Below are 17052 nucleotides of genomic sequence, written 5' to 3'. Positions count from 1 at the left end.
TGGATGCACAGTCAAGGTGGATGAAGACGAAATTGATACTGCTACATCTCCAAGTAAACCTCGATGGTCATCGAGCAAACTTGGGAATGGGAATCTAGGCTTAGCCTCCAAAATCCAGAGCCAAAGGAAGGGAGAGGAGACTGTCAGAATAGCCAGAGAAATAACATATGATGCTGGACTAATTGGACCGGGGGGAGAAGTTGCTGAAAGAGCGGAACACATTATCCTCCTTGAACCTCCCGAGCAGGAAGTCCCTTCGAATGCGCCTGGCGTATCATCAGAAACCAGACAGAGCTTTGATTTAAATGTTGAGCCTGATGCTGATGAGGGTTTAGCTTTTAGAGCTATTGGACGAAGGGACGAGCCAGACAAAATGATTAAAGGAGAGGCAATGACAAATGATGATAAACCTAAGGATGATGATCCCTTCAAATTGACGCCAATCATTGAGGTTGTGATGAAAGACCATAAAGCTAGAAAGCGTTCATACCAGGATGTGGAATATATGGGCCAGTCCCTTGTTTAGAGCCGACAAGCAACAAACCAAGAAGAAGCCTACTAGCTGAGGCGGAGGAGACCAGTCTTAAGAGGTCTCCCAAGGCCCCATGAAGCTAATCACTTGGAACTGTCAAGGTATCGGGGGTGACCTGACAGTTGACAATCTGCTGGAACAGAACCGGCTTCACATCCCCGACATAGTGATCATGCTGGAAACTAAGAATAAAAGCAGTCGCTACGAGTTTCTGAAAATGAGTCCAGGAATGGAGCACATGTTCGCTGTAGAACCAAGAGGCATCAGCGGTGGGCTCTGTGTGTTCTGGAGAGATGTCTCTCAGGTTACTCTTCTGAAGTTTGAGGAGTTCATGATTGAAGTTAAAACTGGGATGAAATGTTAAAGCACCACTGGTGTCTGTTTGCCATTTATGCTAGTACTGATGAGAAGAAGCGCAAGGAACAATGGAAATGACTAAGTAAACGAATTGACCAAGACAGAGATTGTTGTCTCCTCATTGGGGACTTCAATGATATCCTCTACAACGAAGAAAAGGAAGGTGGCAACTATAAACCAGCTTCCAGCATGAGAGAGTTCCGAGAGTTTGCAGCTAGAAACGAACTCATGGACCTGGAATATGAAGGCTATCCTTTCACTTGGATGAATAATCGAGAATCTTTACCAATACAACAGAAGCTTGATCGTGGGCTAGTTACTATGGGTTGGTCCGATCTTTACCCTGACACCAAAATCAGGCACTTGGTGCTAGAAGGTTCCAACCATGCTATGCTTCTTCTCTTCTCTGAGAAAGGTAGGGCGTGGAGAGGAAATTTTTTTTTTCCTATGATGCTCGATGGAGCAAACTGGATGAATGTCGTAATCTTATGGAATGTGACTGGGGAGATAACTTTGGCGGTTCCCATGCCTTTCGGTTTTGTGAAAAAAAATGAAAAAGCTCAGGAGAAGCTTAAAGCTATGGTACAGAGACAAAGGAAGGAATTCTAAGATCTCAATCCACCAGCTAAAGGAGGAAATCCAAATGGCTTATACTTCCGACCTGTTTGCCTCTGAGGAGATTAAACTAAAAGAAAGGGACCTGAGGACTGCCCACAAGAATGAAGAAGCCTACTGGAAAGCTAAATCTAGGGTTCAATGGCTTAGAGATGGTGATAAAAACACCAAGTTCTTCCACGCTCAAACGCTGAAAAGAAGAATGTTCAATCAGATTAAAGGGTTGGAAGATTCCAACGGGGTTTGGCACGAAATTGAAAAAGGAATATGTGAAACTGCTACTTCTTATTTTACATATTTATTTCAGTCTTGTAGGCCCAGCCACATTGAGGAGGTTGAAGAATGTATGGAGTCAAGACTAAACCTTAAGGATAACCGTGGTCTGGAAGCACCGATTTCTGATAATGAAATTGTGAAGGCAGCCTTCCAAATCCAGTCTATGAGTGCTCTGGGCCCGGACAGTTTCTCTGGGTGCTTCTATAAAGACCACTGGACAACTGTGGGGGAGGATGTGATGAAAATTGTCAAAGCGTTCTGGCACTCTGGCACCCTTTTTTGGAAACTAAACCACACCAACTTGGTACTCATTCCAAAGGTCAAATGTCCGAAAAAAATGACGCAATTCAGACACATAGCTCTCTGTAACATTATTTACAAGATCATTGCCAAGGTGCTAACTAATAGACTTAAGAAGGTGATGCCGAAGGTGATTGGAGATAACCAGTCTGCTTTTGTTGCTGGGAAGCAAATACAAGACAACATTCTTGTGGTCACGAAATTCTACACTCCTTGCTCTATCAAATGAAGGAAAATCAGGCAGGGATGGCCATTAAGCTGGACATGGCAAAGGCTTACGACCGTGTGGAGTGGGAATTTCTCCTTTCTATGATGGCCAAGTTCGGGTTTGGGTCGATGTTCTAAAAGCAGATCAAGGAATGTGTTTCCTCTGCATCATTGAGCATCCTCGTTAACGGTTTCCCGACGGGTTATATCCTACCAAAAAGGGGCTTAAGACAAGGGGACCCCTTATCCCCTTTTTTGTTTCTAATTTGCACTGAAGGTTTTTCCATGTTGATCCGGAAAGGTTTGGAACGTGGAGCCCTCCACGGCTTCAAAGTGACACCAAATGGTACCCCAATAACGCACCTTTTCTTTGCAGATGATTATGTGCTTTTTGGAAATGTTACGGTTGAGGAGGCACAAGAAGTTGTGGATATTCTGCAAGTGTATGCTAAAAGTTCTGGGCAGGAAATTAATTTATCCAAGAGTTCGATCTTCTTTAGATCTTCTACCACGAAATGGAATAAAAAGAAAATTGGGGAAACTTTGGGTATTCAAGCTAAGGAGGGTTTCGGGAAGTATCTCAGGCTGCAGGCTGATTTTGGACTCTCCAAAAAAGCTATTTTTGCATAGGTTCGGGATAAAATTGAAGCTAGATTGGCGGGTTGGCCTAAGCAATTCTTATCCCAAGCTGGGAAGGAAGTTCTTGTGAAGGCAGTTGCCATGACGCTCCCAAACTATGCCATGAGCTGCTTTAAACTCCCCATTAGGGTGTGCAAGGATATGGAGAAAGCAATCCAAAACTATTGGTGTAGAGGTAATGACCAAAGAAAGGGGATTCATTGGATTTCTTGGGACCGCCTAAGGAAACAAAAAAAGTCTGGAGGTTTAGGCTTTAAGGATTTACAATGTTTCAACCTTGCTTTCCTTGCCAAGATCGGTTGGCGGATGACCCAAAATCCAGCGTCTCTTCTAGCTATTATTCTAAGGGATAAATACTTTCCGGGGAAACCCTTCAAAGATGCTGGCAGGGGCAAGAATACATCATGGGGTTGGAAGGGCATCTTCGAAGCCTGCAAGGTGAACGCTCCACCATGGATTAAGGTGGCGGGTAAGAGACAGGGTGAGTATAAATATTCAGGAGGACCCGAGGTTCCCGAAACCTACCACCTTTCGAGTCAAACCGAAGGATTGTTTAGTGGCAACCCGGGTTAGGGATTTAATCGACCCTGCCTCTATGTCCTGGAAGGAAGGGGTAATCTCGGCTGGTTTCAACCAGGATGACGTGGCGCAAATCCTAAGCATTCCTCTAAGCATCTCTGGTTGCTGTGATAGGCTAGTGTGGCACCACTCAGTGAATGAAGAATATTCTGTTAAAACTGGGTACGGGGTGGCGATGAATTTGATGGAGAACGGCGCGCTGGGGAAGAGAGGCCGAGGTGTTCCTAGTGAGAGTCAGAAGCACAACAGGATCTGGAATAAGATCTGGAGTTTGCAAGTACCCAACAAAATTAAATTTTTCATATGGCGTTGTTGCAATAATGCTCTAGCAGCTCGCCATAACCTTCAGAGACGCCAAATACGAGTGGATAATATTTGTGGGGTGTGTAACACCTTTGACAAATCTGAAAATAACTTATTCTTCAAATGCCATCTTAGCCACCGCTTTTGGTTCTGCTCCCCGCTGCAACTAAACTCCTTTCATCTGGCAAGCGCTGATTTCCTAGAAAGTTGGGATAACTTCTGTACTAGTGTTATGGACAGGGACTATGCTGAGGAGATCCTACAAGAATTTGCTTTCGGCCTTTGGAGGCTATGGAAAAACAGAAACGAGGTGGCTTTTAAAGGCTTGCATCGTCAGCCTCTGGAGATCCTATCGGTATGGAGGACAAACATCTCTGAGTTTCGTGATGCGATGTCTCAGGGTCATGCTAATGATTGCCAAATGCTACTAGATTCTGCAATGAATATGGCTCGCTCGAAGTCGCATTGGCAAAAACCGAAATTTGGTTTCATGAAGATTAACACGGATGCGACCTGGTGCAAGACTTCTCTTCATGCTGGAGTGGGCTGGGTGGGACGTGATTTGGCGGGTTTGCTACATGCTGCTAAAGGGTCAGGGAATGGACTCTGCCACAATGTCGCAGCTGTTGAGGCATGCGCTATCCGCCATGCTCTGATGGCCTGCATAGACAAAGGTTTTGACAAGGTGATTGTCGAATCTGATGCTTTGGTTATTATCCAGATGCTCAATAAGGAAATTGCTCTTGACGTTAGTATAGAATGCATTCTTGGCGACATCGAGCTGCTAGTTCAAAGGTTGATGTCTGTGATGTTTTCCTTCGTTCCTAGGAGTGCAATCGTGCTGCTCACTCGGTGGCGAAGTTTGTTCTTAAGGAGGGCCGTGATTTTGCTTGGGATTGTATTGGGCCTGAATTTTTGTTTAATGTTTTAGCCTAGGATGTAAACTTTCCTATTTGTCTTTAATATATCCTATCTTTGGTTTTTTTTTTTTTTTTTAAAAAAATTAATTAGGAATGTAGTAAGGATGTGAGTATTAAAATCCTAAATCAATTACTAATTTTTATTCCAAAAAATTATGTAACTGGAATATAATTCATTAATAACATTAATGCTAGGGACTTTGATAAAAATCTAAAAACCGATAAGGTCTCAGTCAATGAACATTAGAAAGTACAACTTCATTATCAAGAAATATTCACCGCAATAAAAACTAACAACGCCCGAGAGGATTATTTTGAGGAGTGAGGACATCCATTACTACAAAACACCTACAAAACACACGACGTCCCATTAATAACAAGCATTACATTATTGCCATTTTTATTGTACAAGTGCTATTGAGCAGACGTCGTCTAGTTTGTAAATGTTTTGTGCTATTTAAACGAAACGAAACAGGTACTTACACTAGAATCAGATATAACATAGTTGCTTCTTGTTTATAACCGAGAAACTTCACCAAAAAAATAAAAAATATTATACCCTCGTGTATGTCACACACCGAATAAATGGAGTGTCATGTGTTGCGAATTCAATTCATCGACCACAGATGTCGATAGGACAAAATATGCATTGTTGGATACTAAAAGTTTCTGCAAAAGATGAAAAAAAAAAAAATGTGGATGTGGTCCAATTTCGAATGAAGGGTTATGTACAGTATGGGTTACTTGATACCCGTTTCAGCCATATTAAACAGAAGGCAGGGACTGCTGTGTACAGCAGCGTACGCCATTTTCCGCACTATTTTCTGCAAAGGATCCCACCGGATCGGGGTCTTTGTCTCTTTCTCCCCTATCTGAAAATTTTGATAATTCAATACATAGTACATTATTTGATTTGTGAATTGACTATAGATAAATTAATTAAAGCATATGATTGAAAGATACCTTATTTATGTTTAAATAAACGATAGTGTCTATATTAAAGGGTAGGTGACTAGACTAAACACAACAATAGACTAACAATAATAATGTTGTTCAAATTCATCTTTAGCGATAATCGAACTTAAAACATTTCACTTACAAATAAAAAGGGAATAAGATGAAATCGTGGTATTCAGCGGCGTAGGCAAGCAATATATTGAATGTGCATAATAACATTGTATTTGAGCTTTAAATAGGCATGACGCGTGCTTACAATAAAATTTCATTTTGGACTCTTCCATTATGCTCATATTAGAACCTTGATTATGTATGTATTATTTATTTAGTGTGTAAAGAAACTTCATGATGAACTTCTAAAGATGGATAATGGTCATTTTGGGGGGGGGGGGGGGTGTGGAGAGAGGGAGAGAGAGAGAGAGAGAGAAAACTAACTTTAATGGCCTTCTGTATTTAGGCAATCATGCTACGTACCATCCAACAAATGCTTTTGAGAGAGAGAGAGAGAGAGAGGGAAGACCTCTCTTGTATGTATGCATATTACTTACATGCTATTGGACTGACAAGGCCGAAAGATAAGAAAGGCAACGGGCTCATTTTCCCCAGTTAGAAACCATGGCAAACAGAGAGGTGGATCAAAAATGCTATTCTTACAAAAGTCTTACGGGCCTTGAATTGATATGTTAGTAATTGTTATTAGTATTCTTATTTTGTATTCTAACAATGAAATTATTATGCCCTCGTGTATGTCACACACCGAATAAATGGAGTATCATATGTGTTGCGAATTGAATTCATCCACCACAGATGCCAATAGGACGACAAAGCATGCATTGTTGGATACTAAAAATTTCTGCAAAAGATGAAGAAAAAAAAATGTGGATGTGGTCCAATTTCGAATGAAGGTACAGTATGGGTTACTTGATAGCCGTTTCAGCCATATTAAACAGAAGGCAGGGACTGGCGTGTACAGCAGCGTACGCCCTTTTCCGCACTATTTTCTGCCAAGGGTCCCACCGGATCGGGGTCTTTGTCTCTTTCTCCCCTATCTGAAAATTTTGATAATTCAATACATGGTACATTATTTGATTTGTGAATTGACTATAGATAAATTAATTAAAGCATATGATTGAAAGATACCTTATTTATGTTTAAATAAACGATAGTGTCTATATTAAAGGGTAGGTGATTAGACTAAACACAACAATAAACTAACTATAATAATGTGATTCAAATTCGTCTTTAGCGATAATCGAACTTAAGACATTTCACTTACAAATAAAGAGGGAATAAGATGAAATCGTGGTACTCAGCGGCGTAGGCAAGCAATATATTGAATGTGCATAATAACACTGTATTTGAGCTTTCAATAGGCATGACGATGCGTGCTTATAATAAAATTTCATTTTGTACTCTTCCATTATGCTCATATTAGAACCTTGATTATGTATGTATTATTTATTTAGTGTGTAAAGAAACTTCATGATGAACTTCTAAAGATGGATAATGGTCATTTTGGGGGGGGGGGGGGGGGAGGGAGAGAGAGAGAGAGTGGTATTAGAGAGAGAAAACTAACTAATGGCCTTCTGTATTTAGGCAATCATGCTACGTACCATCCAACACATGCTTTTGAGAGAGAGAGAGAGAGGGAGAGAGAGAGAGAGAGAGAGAGAGAGAGGGAAGGCCTCTCTTGTATGTATGCATATTACTTTTGATTGTTTTTCTACATGCTATTGGGCTGACAAGGCCGAAAGATTTTCTTAAGAAAGGTAACGGGCTCATTTTTCACAGTTAGAAACCATGGCAAACAGAGAGGTGGATCAAAAATGTTATTCTTACAAATTTCTTTGTATCGTACAAGGAACAAAATTTTCGGGTGCGAGGGCTTGACAACCTTTTCTCTTCACAAACTTGAGGGTTGGTGCGGTACTCCAACCCTCCAGACTCGAGCTCCAAAACGAATTGTTGAGCTCACAAAGACTCTTGGATCGATTATATTGGGGCTTAAGGAAAGCCCCCAACCGCGGCAGTGATAATGCGGCATCAATGTGAATAAGACTGTTGTCACTCCTAAAAAAGCTACAATCTTTTCTAAAATGAAGAAGCAAAGATACAATCTTTTCTAAAATGAAGAAGCGAAAGAGACAACATAAAAATAAAACTACAATATAAATTAGGAATAATAGAAGAAAACTCTTTTTTTTTTTTCGAAAGTAGAATTCGATAAATTATAATTAAAATTACAACAAGCACGAATAAAGGAGAAGTTCTATGGGAAGAACCCCTTCTTTCAGAACCTCGCTACTGCAATAGAGTTCGTTCCGTAAAGCAGGCAGTCGAGAAGATAGCCACTGAACATTACTCTGAATTAAAAACAGTAAATTGAGAATCTTGTTAAATGCTTCTTGCTCAACTCATAGGGGAAACAGCTCTGAGTCTTGGCTTGCCTGCGTACTCTACATGAAAGGGATTCCCAAATAACATGATTCTGCAGCCACACCTATAACATGTTCTGCAGCCACACCTATAACATGTTCTGCAGCCACATCCTTCCTCCGTATTTTAGTCTCCACAGTACGAAAGTCCTGTGCCTGTTGATGGAGGTTCTCAGTCTTATCGACTGAAAGCTCCATCCCTCCTCCCACATCCAAAAAGCTTTTACCTTTAAGCTCTGAAACCAACCTGCTTGCTTATTTCTTCAGGATGATCAACACAGTATTGCATATCCTCCTTCCATTTTGACCCAAATCCCTTGTTAAGGTCCATCCCTCCCCCCACATCCAAAAAGCTTTTACCTTTAAGCTCTGAAACCAACCTGCTTGCTTATTTCTTCAGGATGATCAACACAGTATTGCATATCCTCCTTCCATTTTGACCCAAATCCCTTGTTGAGGTCCATCCCTCCCCCCACATCCAAAAAGCTTTTACCTTTAACCTCTGAAACCAACCTGCTTGCTTATTTCTTCAGGATGATCAACACAGTATTGCATATCCTCCTTCCATTTTAACCCAAATTCCTTGTTAAGGTCTATCCCTCACCCCACATCCAAAAAGCTTTTACCCTTAAGCTCTGAAACCTTATTTCTTCAGGATGATCAACATATTGCATATCCTCCATCCATTTTGACCCAAATTCCTTGTTAAGGCTTTTGGCAGCAGCTGTAGCAGCCTTTCCACCACCATATAAATTTTCCACTTGATTCATCTACAACCTGTCAACCACCCAACCCCTTGTTCCTCTCTCCCATGGATATGCTGCCTTCTTCCTACGACGACTACGACTACTCGTATTATCCACCACCTCCACCATATTACCCTCCGTATAATGACCAGTACTACGGCGGGGGCGGCTACGGAGGGGGCAATTACCGCGGGGGTGACGACGACAGCGACAATGCGGACGACGGCGACGAAGGCGACGAAGGCAGGGACGACGACCACGACGACAGCGGCAACGACGATGGAGACGACAGTGGCGACAACGACGATGGGGACGACAGCGGCGACAACGACGACGGAGACGACAGCGGTGATGACGACGACGGAGACGACAGCGGTGATGACGACGACGGCGGTGAGGACGATGACGGAGACGACAGCGGTGAGGATGACGACGGAGACGACAGCAGCGACGACGACGACGGCAATGACGATGACAGCGAGGAGGACAGCAGCGAAGAGTACGACAACGATGAATACGACGATGGCAACGACACCGACGAGTACGACCACGACGACGAGGTCCGTGCTCTCTATATTAATTTGAATTTGAATGTAGGTAAATTAGCATAACATCTTAGATCAGTAGGCTTTTGACATTGGGGTGGATTGCAGTGACTAAGAATGTTGAAGGGGTTGAATGAGTGAGATGAGCAATAAAACCAACTCATACTTGACCATGAAAACTGATTGAACTAAAAAGATAAAAACGGATGGATGGATGGATGGATTGGAGTGACCGGTGATGGAAAAAAGATCGAATTTTAGCCAATCTCTGATTTTTTTTCCCTTCTCTTTTCCTCTTCTTTTTTTTATTTTTTATTTTTTGGTCAATCCTTCTCTCTCGTCTTCATTTTTATCCAATGTCCTTTTTTTTTCTTTTTTTTTCTCTATCTCTCTATTTTTATTTTTTATATTCTACTTCTTTCCAAAAGATTATGATTTAATTACACATTTCCATCCAAATTTACACGGACCCTCTTTATTAATTAGTTACATCATAAATATCTAAACACATCTCATCCTCTTAATGTAGATAATATCGTTTGTTAAAAAAAATTTGTTAAAATGAAACTAGGAATAACACATCAAACTTCTGTGGTTGTACATACAGGATCCAGATTCCGGTGGCACAACAAACATAGGGGTGATCCACGGCGAAGACATGATACTGGCGGTCGACTCCAGGGCGACCAAGAATGGCGTCTACAGTAAATTTATTAATCCTTGTTTTTATTTTTATTTTTTTATTTTACGGGGTTTAGGGTTTTTCTTTGTTTCTTTATTTACCGTCTTTACCTTTTATATTCTCAGAGAGAGACGGCAAAAAGAAGATGATCAAGCTTACCGAATCCATAGTTTTGACTAGGGTTGGCAAAGTTGGAGTTTCTACATCTATATGGAAGCACCTAAAGGAAAAACTAAGAGAGACTAGCAGATACTTAACTATTGAAGAGCTTGCAAAGAGCGGGAAAGAATTCGCAGACACTATTACAGATGATGCTTCTGGAAAGTGCTTCATTGGGGGAATCGAGGGAGGGGTAATTATCGATTTCAAATATGTTGAACCATATAATTTAGCCAAAAACCTTAAATCAGTATCTAACCAATTTTAGCATGTTGCAGCATCCCATATTATACTCCTTTGGCTATCAGTATAACAAGGTTTTGAGACGCGGCAGGGGATTTCTAGACAAGATCGAGGCATTCGCTACTTTGGGCTCCGGGATGGTTTACGCTAGACAAGCATATGAAAATGAGATGGCTAGTTACGGTAGCGGCGTGTCCATAGACAACGTAAAGGAGGAAGTTGCCTTTGCATTGTTATATGCAGCTTTGGAAGACGGTAGCACTGGCGGAATGTTACACGGTAATTATTTCTCCCTTAATTGTTTATGTAATTTTTTATGGCTTTTTATGTTAGCACCTCATATTAAAATTTGATATCAAATGACTTGTGTATCCTACTATGTAATGATAATTTTGAGTTTATTAGGTTCATAATAGGGAATAGCATATAGGTTGAAATCTTAGCATGTCTACAAACATTTTGTTAGTGGCATGGCAAAGATCTTGTACGATTTTTCACTCACATTGACAAACAATATCTGGATAGATCTTTTTCTCCTTCGATAAAAATGAGAGGGTATAAGTTTTGAAAAATGTGGGTGTATACAAAAGGCGAGGTGCATGTAGAAAATATAAGATTTATGTTCAAAATGTGGAGTGTGAGGGTATTATAGAAAAGTACGTAAGCTGCGTTAAGATAATTTTTAATTAAAAAGTGAAACATATTTAGTATGTAGAGTTTATTCAACTATATAGAAAATGTTAATATAATAAGCTTTTTTTATTTATGAACAAATTAATAAATATAGTAATGATTTTTTTTTTTTTACACTAATGATTGCTTTTGCCTTTTTCTATTATGTTGGCAGTGGCACATGTGTCGCCAACAGTTGCGTATCAGGTGACATCTAGAAACTCCATTAAGTCTTACGTACGGTTTTTTGACCGTTTGGAAGCTACTAACCAAAGGGCTGCGTTAGCGGTCTATCCAAGGGATGAAGTATCGAAAGAAGCAGTCAGTAATATTTGCTCACAATATGGGCCTCTACTCTTTGAAGGTCATCCCTTGGCCAAATTGCATGACAATTATTACGTTCAAAGAGTAGTTTTCCAACAAGAATCATCTGTTGATTACCTGATTCAAATGGCAGAAGTCGACCGTGGACGACCTCGAGTTCGATTTTCGAGCGAGCGTAGACTCAAGTATCTGTCACTGCGAATTGGCCATGCAGTGTACAAGATTTATGTTGCAAGATGTTCGTTAACTTTTTTAGAAAATTTAAATGTTATCAATGAATGATGCTCTTGCTACAAGTTGCTACAAGTTACCCGAGCATGTCGACCGTCCACTTACACTTTCAATTTAAGATGAACTTAGTTTGTAGCTTCAGTCTACATTGAATTAAAGGGGTTATGGCCCTGTGAAGTTCTTGTTTCAGTTCTTCAATGCCAATGTTTGTTACGGATGGTAGTATTAAAAGTGGAACCTCTGTTGATTACTTGAATTTCTTGTTACGGATTGAATTTCTTGTTTCAGTTCTTCAATGCCAATGCTTGTTGCTTCCTATGTTGATTACTTGAATTTCTTGTTCCTTTCGTTACGTATGATTTGCTGTGTATCCATGTTCATTGTACAAGACATGAAAATGTCCGATAATCTCTAAAGTCCCATGGATGAAGAAACAACTCTCACATTGTCAGCCCTTCATATTCTGTGTTGGAGTTCATGAAAGGTTGGCAGCTAACAGTAACAGCCTTGCATAACTAACTCTATGAGATTATGATACAGTAGTACATTAATTTGTCATAGCATCCCCCTCCATCCCAAGCATGAGATTGGCATAACATTAGAGGAGAACAACTAATCAAGCATTGGACTTGGCATAATCACAGTACTAGCAGTAGTAGTAGTAGATTTGCCATACAAGAATCAATCAATGTTTGAGAGAATTAAATGATGCCAATGCCAGTCATTGTGAAACTACCTCCAAGATTAATGCTTCTGAGTGCAAACTCGGGGTCTTCGCCTTTGCCAGTCATTTGCATATGGATGCCCCGTAGAGCATGCATTCCTATGGCTTTAATTCACAACACTTTCAGTTGGATGCATGATTTCCAGGAGGCCAATGAAGAACCACTGGAGTGAATAAACGTAAACAATCATGATGGATGCCTCATAATGAACACCTAAAATTCTTCATTGAAATACGTAGCATTCATATGCTAATCATCATGTTTGACGTTTCCGCTAGGTCAACATACAAGAATGTCCGTACATGGCACCGTGATCTCTGCCGATGAGTTGGCTAAATTATTTTTGTGTCAGGTCTAATGTTTCTTTACTTTTTTATTTTTACTTTAGTTGGTGATGGTTTGGTATTTAGTATTTCAGTGTGTGCGAGAGCATCCCTATTGTTCTTGTGGCAACAAGGTTCATGAGAAGGACAAGCAGGTTAAAGCCAAGCATGTTACCTTCTGATTGGGTTATAATTTAAACTTTGGGCTTTCAAGAAGGGACTTGGATTGTCTGCCCTCCTAGTTGTGGTGCCCTTCCATGCCCTCCTATTTTGTACGGTCACGGTTAAGCCACGTCAATATTTTATATTATTTTTTTATAAAAATAATAAAACAAAAAGAAATAGTAATATAAAATGTTGGCGTGGCTTAACCGTGACCACAAAAACAGGAGGGCACGGGGAGGGTACCAAAATTGGAGGGCAGACAATCCAAGTCCTTCAAGAAGGGATGCCCAAAAAAGCTTAGGAATGAGATTTTGCCCGAGGCCCATCACCTAAAGCCCAGATCATCCATCTCAAAGACCAATTGGCACTCCCCCATTTAATGCAAAGGCTAGTTGCTTACAAAAAGTGACAATTGATGGAAATCAACCTACTCTCGGCCCAAAAAGTACTTTATAGTGGCAGAACACGTAAATGGCTGATGAGTCACTATCCTTCAGTTGCTTTCGGGCAAGAACAAAGCGGCAAGCAGTCAGGCTAATTCGTCTATAAAAGGAGGAAAAGGACCCAGAAACAAAGACACTCAACCAATCAAACAAACAAATATACAAACTCTACTCTCAAGCCAGATTTGCATACAAAAGCTGTAACCAGCCCCGACTTCAGTCATTTTCAGGATCATTCCCTACAAAAGCCATCTTTTGTCTATGTAAAAGCTCTGCTACTCTCTCTAAACATAGTAGTATCGATTCCCTCGTGTAAACTTACTTACTATCCATCCCTCTTTAGTTCTCAAACCTTTGTAATCGCAAAGAGAAGAAGCTGCACGAGATTCAACCTTGCCTGACAAGGTTAAATCTTGCCCGACTATCTTTGTCTTGTTTTTAGTTAATAGATCTGGTGGTATAATGTATCCCTCAATATGTATACAAGTCATCGCCGGTCTTTTAATGATCCAAAGTCCCATTAACTATCAAATCTAGTTCACTTAGTGGTTTTAATCTCACAAAAGTGTATTAAACCAATGCATTGATCAGATATGGATTTCCACCCTTTAAGTATACAAGATAAATGAAAGTCTTGATCTCAAGGCATAGAAAAGAAGTTAATGTGGACTTAACCCATCCACGACAATCCTTTGATAATAAGAAGTCAAGATAACTTGGGGCGCAAGTAATCGGCTTAAATACACTTATTCTACATCTGCCATACAGAGATGGCAGTGGCACGGCTCTGCACTTAAGTTAGTTCTGATTGCGAGCCTCGAGGCCTATACCTAAGGCCTGACAAAGGCACCTCTCAGAACTAACTATGTTATCTTCTTGCAGCCCGACAAGTGACCAAGAGCCATACAACCAACCAAAGTGCCAACTTCGTAGGAGCTGTGTGCTCGAGCCAGGGACCGTTCCCAATGAAATTCCTGCCCAAACACCTTCCATATAAAGAAGAATCTATAATACTATGAGATATCAGCAAAGAGCAACTACAACTTTGAGAAACCCTTCCTCTATTTGGCGAGGAAGGGTGGGTGGAACTAAATGTGGAGGGAGCTACAAGGACAACAGATAGGAGATGAGGTGCAATTCTATTCTTGTCGGAGTAAGAATAGCTCAAAATTTGGAGGGATTGAGTTGCTTCCTTATAACTCCCATCAGAATTGTTATTAATATTCTTATTTTGTATTCTAACCATGAAAATTTAAACAAGCAGATGAAGAGGAAGGTATACAAAAGGCGATTGGAGACCCAATGGCTCGACTCCAACTGCGAAAAAAAGTGTAATTACTGTGAAGTTTGTTGTGAAGAAGTTGAGGACCGCAAGAGTCACAATTGCCCGTACTTTGTTTTGGTCCCAAAGGGCACTCATGTTGGCGAACACTGTGATATAATTTGCACAGAATGTGGTGAGCTTGTTTCTAAGCACGAAGGTAAGCTGAATGTGGAATATGAAGGACATGCTATTTTGAAGTACTATGATTGGTGTGAGGATTACCGTAGCCACTGGACTGAAGAATGCGAGTCCATGCCAAAATAGTGAATTGGTCCGGACCTTGTCTTGGTGAGTAACTAGTGGTAAGTTTGTTGGGACTGAGGTGCTGTTGGATGAAGATGACTAGTTCTCGTAGTCGGAGGAAGATCGAGTCCATATAGTTGTTATGTTTACAAGTCTTGTAAGCGCATCATTTTGGGTATAATGAATCTAATGATACGGTGTTATTTGCAGCAGATGGTTCTGTATATATGAAGAAAGGCTACCCTACCTTTTTAACTTGTTTCATTGCCCTTATCATTGCTTATGAATTTTTGTGCTAGTAAATTAAATGGTTGGTATGATGACATCATGATGCTCTCAAACTCAATTACTAATTATCTAATCTTGACTCCTTAGACTTTGTGGCATTTCTTGGCAATCCATGGGTAAATCGGTTGTGTCATACCCCTTTTTCTGGTTAATTAGTTGCCCAAAAATTCATGTAATTGATTTGTCTCAATATACATACATGTTCTTTACTACTATCTCGTATACATGTTGTTGAGCAAGAAATATTCAGCTCGGTTTATACTATTTGGCCTTTGAGATGCCCACTTTGGTACGTATGGGTGTGCACTCAACCCTAAGGAATGCGATTATTGTGAGAATACGGGTGTAACTCGACCCTAAGGACTGGCAAGGATAAAAGAAATGAGTTGTGTTACATTTACTATCTATTTGTATTATCTCTCTAATAGAGGTATGATTCACCAACACATGTAAGTTTTATTAAATGCTACAAATAGATAGTAACTGTAATATTTGTTAAAAGAAATACTAGCTACTAGACCTAGTTATAAAAAGTTACATTATATCCAATCATTATGTATAATTTCTTTCTATATAATATGTGTTTATAATTCAATTCTTATCTATGTCTTTAGGCCCTTTTCGTCACTAATTATAGCCAATAAGAATTATTCTTTTGAACAAACAATAGTATTATCTATATATAAAGAGAATGGAAAGGTGAATAGTATTTTGGTGTCACCAAGTTTCAACAAAAAATTGGACAAAAATACCTCCTAGACAAAAAACTTCAAGGGCATCCCAAAATAATGCATCTAATAAGACAAGGGCATTTTTGTCATTTTAATAGTATCTTTTTTAATAATTATTTTTTTTTGTGTTTTTTTTTTAAATTAGTGCCTTACAATAGGCTAGCAATAATGTGATTCAATTTCTCTATTTTTAAACACGTTCAAAACATCTTAAGATGCGTGTAACGCCGGTTATAAAAAAAGGTCTTTCATGAATAATAATGTGATTAAACTAGTTGTCAAATGATTTTTTTTAACAAACGATATTATCTATACTAAGGGGGAGAGGTGGGCTTAGCCTCATAATAGGATAGCAATAATGTGATTCAATCAGTTGTTTATTAAATATTATTTTCTCTATTTTTAAACACGTTCAAAACATCTTAAGAGGCGTGTAATGCCGGTCATAAAAAAACGTCTTTCGCACACGGATAATAATGTGATTAAATTAGTTGTCAAATGATTGTTTTTTTTTTTAACAAACGATATAATCTACACGAAGGGGGAGGGGGTGAGCTTAGCCTCACAATGGGCTAGCAATAATGTGATTCAATCAATTGTTTATTAAATATTATTTTCTCTATTCTTAATGTAAATTCTACAGAGACTGATTTTATAATGTCAATTCAGCTGTTTTAATTGGTTTATGAGGGCTTTCTTTTAGCATGATCTAAGATTATTCATTTACTTCAAATATTTGACTTTCATTTTTTTCAATTTATGTCAAATACATCTAAAACGTGTAAGTCGCATGTAGCACGTCGTGATTCAAAAAGCATGAAGGCTAGTTTATACTAAGGGGGAGAGGTGAGCCTAACCTCACAAATAATAAAATTAGTAACTTGGTTTATTTTATGTTTGGGTATTTTAGTATTTATGTTTTAGGGTTTTTTAGTATTTATGTCTTAGGGTGTTTTAGTAGGACAAAAATTTGAGGAAATTGTAGCAATGGTCCCTTGACTTTGACCTAACTAGAGTAATGGTCCCTCAACTAAATTTTTTTTACCATTGGTCCCTTAATTCATCAAAACGTACACCTACGATCATTT

The 17052-nt window shown here is 39.6% G+C and overlaps 1 protein-coding gene across 1 annotated transcript in view; it reads left to right on the top strand.

The window, feature by feature from the left end:
• LOC126633340 (uncharacterized) overlaps positions 1-15265 on the top strand; it is a 95323-nt gene extending 80058 nt beyond the window's left edge. The window contains exon 5 of the transcript XR_007627025.1: positions 15025-15265. The gene's annotated coding sequence lies outside the window, so the exon portion shown is untranslated. The remainder of the gene's footprint in view (positions 1-15024) is intronic.
• Positions 15266-17052: the final 1787 nt, after the last annotated feature.

The sequence above is a fragment of the Malus sylvestris genome, chromosome 8 (assembly GCF_916048215.2).
Source record: "Malus sylvestris chromosome 8, drMalSylv7.2, whole genome shotgun sequence".
Classification (NCBI taxonomy): Eukaryota; Viridiplantae; Streptophyta; class Magnoliopsida; order Rosales; family Rosaceae; genus Malus; species Malus sylvestris.
Note: the sequence above shows the minus strand (reverse complement) of the source record. Positions and strands in the feature narration are given on the sequence as shown.